This window comes from Lactuca saligna, chromosome 5 (assembly GCF_052625555.1).
Source record: "Lactuca saligna cultivar CGN05327 chromosome 5, ASM5262555v1, whole genome shotgun sequence".
Taxonomy (NCBI): Eukaryota; Viridiplantae; Streptophyta; class Magnoliopsida; order Asterales; family Asteraceae; genus Lactuca; species Lactuca saligna.
Genome location: NC_136421.1, coordinates 290,186,246 through 290,192,245, shown reverse-complemented (window position 1 = coordinate 290,192,245; position 6,000 = coordinate 290,186,246).

Below are 6,000 nucleotides of genomic sequence, written 5' to 3'. Positions count from 1 at the left end.
ACCCCGTCATAGACCCACCACCAGTGACCTTTGACCACCGTGAATCACCCTCAATCACCCACCACTCGCGTTCTTTTTTTTTCTTCTTCCGTTCCTTTCCTTCTTACACTGTCAAGCACAACCACCACCAAGAAGGGGTGGTGATGTTGTAGTTGTGTCATAGAGAACTACCAGAAGCCGCCACCAGCCTCCACCACTTGTTTTTTCCTTGGGCTACCAATGAAAACCACCACCACCCACTACAATCGTTGCTATAGGAAACACCTTCCCCACCCTCCCTTTCATCCCCGAATTATAGTTTTCATAGAGCATGAGCAAGAACGAAACGACAGGAGGTTGCCGGAGCTCCATTACCCGCCTGCAACGCTAGCCCACTCTACCATCACGACTCGCTCCCACCTTGGTCGTTGCCACTGTGAGGACTCCAACCATCGTTAACCACTGATACAATCGACAAAACAAAATCATAAAAGAATAGTGGTGCAAGGGAATTTATGGTGAAATAAGAGGCAGTAGGAGGTAGTCAAGCTCAGCAACAGCAAGGTGATAATGGCTGGTGCTATGATGATGGAAGGAGGCCGACAGCCTCCTACTGCCGGTTTCTGTTGCTTTCTGATGAAGACGGAGACAGAAGGGGGATAGAGGGGCCTCACAAGTAATAGCATAACAACAATGGAGGGTGGTAGAGGGGCTGTTTTTGGTGGTGGCAGTGGATGGCGACGAGGTGGAAGAGGGGTTACGAGGGTAGTTTTTCCTTCCGTTCTTCTTCCTGGTTTTCGAGATGGAATCGAAGAGGAAGGGTTGGGCTGGTGGTGGTGTATTGTGTGTGTTACTGAGAGAGAGAGAGAGGTGGACCAAAATTAGTTATTTATTTTCTTTTTCATTTAAATTAAATAGAATAAATATAAATAATATATATCAGAAAGGGCATTTTAGTCTTTTCAGTTTTCCGAGGGACCAAAACTACAAGCAAACATAATCAAAAGGACCACCAACCAAAAAAAACTTGTGGTTTGGACCAAAACCCCCAAAAAATGTATACCACAAGGACCATTTTTTCAAATTTGTCTAAACAAAATTCATAACTTATCATATTCCATTTTACAATAATTAAAATATTCAAAGAAGTTAAATTCAAACTCTACAATCACCACGCACTACAACATGTTGCCACCAACCACCTGTGCTACCGTTTCAGTTGTCCTTCCTTCAAAACCAGATGTATATTCATATAAAGTCATGCATTGACAACTTAAATACTACATTCATAGTTTAATAAACATATTAATTCACTTATTTAGAGTTTATTGCAAAAATACTATAAAACTACTACATTCTTACATATTTATTAAACAGAAAAATAAATATATTTATAAGAAAATTAATACAAATAATAGTTTAAGATGATTCCGTTCTCGGAATCATACATCAGCAAACAAATATAGATAGCGACTCATCATGTCACTCTCCATTTCTCAAGTAAGATTTGGCCCATTCGTATGTTTCCATCGCACAAGAACTAAATCGACCATCTTGCATCGCAACTTTTTTGTCTTACGGTCAACAATTGCCTCCAGTTCTTCAATTAACCTATTGCTTTCATACAACCTTAATTCAGACATTGGAATTATGTAGGGAACTTCTCTTGTGAACTTCCTTAAATAACACACGTGGAAAGTGTTATGAATACTATCTAGTTCTTCTGGTAGTACAAGCTTGTAAGCTTGGTTCCCAATCCTCCGATGAAATTTAAATGGTGCAATAAACCTTGGACTTAACTTTCCTCTTTTAAAAAATCTTATAAGTCTCTTCCATGGTGAGACTTTAAGTAAAACCGAATCTCCAACTTCGAATGTTATCGATTGTCTTTTCTTATCAGCATAGCTCTTTTGATGATCCTAAGCTGCTAACATCCTTTCCCTAACCGCTTTCATCTTTTTAGCAGTCCGATGGACTATCTCAGGTCCCATAAACTACTTTTCTCATGCGTCAAGCCAACATGACGACGTTTGACACTTTTCTACATAAAAAGTTAATACGGTGCCATCTTGATGCTCGAGTGAAAACTATTATTGTAGGAAAATTCTACCAGAGGTAAATGTTCATCCCAGTTACCTTGGAATTCTAGGGTACATGCTCTTAGCATATCCTCCAATGTTTGAATCGTTTGTTCGATCTGACCATCGGTTTGCGGATGGTATGTTGTACTTAAACACAATTCCGTACCTAATTCCTCTTGTAGACTTCTCTAAATGCTTGACGTGAAACGACTATCACGATCCGATACAATCATTAATGGAACACCGCGAAGTCTCACTGTTGCCTTCACGTAGGTATTTGAAAGTTTATCCATAAACCATTTTTCATTGGTTGCTATGAAGTGTGCACTTTTAGTAAACCGATCAACGACCACCGAAATCATGTCGTAACCTCTCTTCGTTCTAGGAAGTTTAGTCACAAAATCCAAGGTGATGTCTTCCCATTTACCCATGAGTACATGTAAAGGTTCTAAATTCCCATACGATTTCTGATATTGTGCCTTAACCCTCGCACATGTCACATACTCAGCCACATACTTTGCAATATCGAGCTTCATCGTCGGCCACCAATAGTAGGGTTTTAGATCCCTATACATTCTCGTGCTGTCGGGATGAATCGAGTACATGGTCTTGTGAGCTTCCTCCTTAGAAGATCTCTTATTCCTCCCATCTTAGGTACCCAAATACTATCTTGGAATACCTTCTGTCCTTGATCGTTTGTATCGAACACTAACATTTTTCCCAAACGTTCTTCCTTTCGATCATTGTTGTCTAAAGCTTCTTATTGAGCTTTCTTGATGCTTTCCACAATTGTTGAGACAACTTCGATTCTTAATGCTCTTGGGCTTTTCTTTTCAAGGCTCACTTTTCTGCTTAAAGCATCAGCTACAACATTTGCTTTACCAGTGTGGTAAAGTATTTCACAGTCTTAGTCCTTAGGCAACTCTAGCTAGCGTCATTGTCTCATGTTCAATTCCTTCTTATTAAAGAGATACTGAAGACTCTTATGATCAGCGAAAATTTTTCACTTTGTGCCATAAAGATAATGCCTCCATATCTTTAGGGTGAACACTAACGCTGCCAACTTCAAATCATGAGTGGTGTAATTCTTTTCATGTTCTTTCAATTGTCCCGATGCATACACTATCACTTTATCCCTTTGGGAAGAACACAACCTAACCCAAATCCAGATGCAACACTATAAACTGTGAAGTCTTCAACTCCTTCCAGTAAAGAAAGAATCGGCACTTCACACAACTTCTTCCTTAACTTCTTGAATGCTTCCTCATGCTTCTCATTCCAAGTATAAGTAGATCCTTTGTGGGTCAAAGATATCAATGGAGAAGCTATCGAAGAAAAGCTTTTGATAAATTTTCGGTAATATCTGGCTAATCCCAGAAAGCTTCAGATCTCCATAGGGCTCTTTGGTTGTTCCCACTTTATTATAGCTTCAATCTTAGCAGGGTCAACCATAATCCCTTCTTGGTTAACCACAAGACCTAAAATTGGACTTCATGAATCCAAAAATCACATTTGGAGAACTTTGCATACAGTTTATCCTTCTTCAAAGCTTCTAACACTTCTCACAGATGCTTGTCATGCTCCTGCTTGCTTTTTGAATAAATCAAAATATCATCTATGAACACTATCACGAATTTATCGAGGATGGTTTACAAACCCTATTCATCAAATCCATGAATGCTGCTGGAGCATTGGTTAGTCCAAACGACATAAACAAGAACTCATAGTGTCCATATCTTGTTTTGAACACAGTTTTCTTAATATCCTGCTCTCTTACCTTTAGCTGATGATATCCTGACCTAAGATTGATCTTCGAAAAATAACTTGAACCTTGCAGATGATCGAACATGTCATCAATTCTTGATATTGGGTACTTGTTCTTTATTGTTGCATTTTTCAGCTCTTTGTAGTCTATGCACATTCTCATGCTCCCATCTTTCTTCTTTACGAATAACACCGGAGCTCCCTAGGATGATGAACTAGGTCTAATGAAACCGATGTCCAACAATTCCTGAAGTTGTGTCATGAGCTCCTTCATCTCCGTCGATGCTAATCTATATGGTGCTTTTGGTATTGGTGTTGTTCCTGGTAACAAGCCTATTCGAAACTCAATTTGTCTATCAGGGGGTAATCCAGGAAGATTTTTGGGAAAGACTTTCGGATAGTGACACACCACTGGTATGCTTTGCATTTCCTTCTTTTCTTTCTTAGCATCGATCATGGACGCCAAGTATGATGTGCATGCTTTAGACAAAAACTTCGTTGCCTTCATCAAGGAAATGATTCCAGAATTCACTCTGCGCTTGTCTTCGTACACCATAAATGACTCTTTTCGAGGCAGGTTTACCCTCACTATCTTTTTCTTGCACAATATTTCGATATCATTAGCGCTAAGCCAATCCATTCCCAGTACGATGTCGAAACCATTCAACTCAATGGGTAACAACTCCTCGTAGAATTCGTTTCCGTTCAAGTTGATGATGATATTTTTAGTGCAATCGCTAACAGGTATGAATTTGCCACTAGAAACTTCTACAATTAGGGAATAATCACAATTTTTTTATAGGCAATGCTAATCTTTTACCAAATTTATGTGATATAAAGGAGTAATATGCTCCGAAATCAAACAATAAATTGATAGGCAATCCATTTACTAGGAAGGTACCTGAAACGACATTCTTTGCATCCTTTTCGGATTCCAATGTTATCTATAAAGCTCTAGCTTTTGGCTTTGGTGGGAGATTAGGCCTTGCTGCCTCCTTTTTCTTCGGAAAATGCTTCAAAATGTGCCCTTCTTCATTGCACCCATAACACAATTTTTTTTATTGAAGGTGCATTCACTGGCATAATGCCCAGGCTTTCCACATTTATAACAAGTGACTTCTTCGTCACATTTCCTAGAGTGCTTCTTCTTGCACTTCTCACACCACTTCGTTTCGGCTCCTCCTCCAAATTTCCTCGAACCAGACTTCGAGAACTTGATCTTCTTGTTGGAACCTAAAGTTCCTTCAAACTTTATGTTTTTGCCAACTTCAGCTTTGTTGGCGGCTCTTCCCTTGATCATATCTCCAATAGACTTAGCAGCACATATAGCTGCCTCCAGAGTAAGTGCCTGACACATTGGCACCGCATATTCCCATGGAAGTCCCTTTGCGTACCTGTCAATTTTCGTCAGCTCATTTGGGACAAGGCGCAAAGCAAACTCCATTTTTCTATGAAGTTATTGTTGTATTCATCGATCCACATGCTTGCTTTCTTCAAAGTTAGGATTTGGTTCTCTAGCTCAAGAAGATTTTGGGCTGAGCAATACTTGCACTTGAAATGCACCAAGAAATTTGCCTAAGTCAGTTGCAGTGGCTCATTAGGGCTTAGGGTCTTCTCCAGAGTATTCCACCAGCGAACAACGCCACCTCTGAACTGACGCGCGACAAATATGGTTTGTAAGTTACCTTTGCAACCACATGTCATGAAGGCTAATTCCATTTTCGAGATCCAATCCATTAGTCCGATGGGATTTTCCTTTCCAGTGAAAGTTGATGATTTGCAAGTCATAAAGTCTTTGTACTTGTATCTATTTCTCTCGACTCCGTCCTCTTGGTTATCCATAAGTGGTTTAGTATGACCAACAGATCTACTGTAATTTACTTCCTCTAATTGATCGTCATTTAGTTCAAGTTGTTCAACAGGTATTGCAGGTTCATTCCTATTGTTCAACAATAATTGTCTCATTTCCTCCTTTTTTTCAACCATCATAGCTTGAATCATGGCTTGTATTCCAGCCATTATGATTGGTTCTAGTGCAGCTTCTGCTATAAGAACCTGCTCCATCATTTGGGGTTAAGGTTGCTGATTTCTATTTGCATTTCCAGTTCCATTTTAGGTCCTTGCCATTAAAAACTATACACAAAATTAGGTGCATTTACATCTTTATTCACGATAG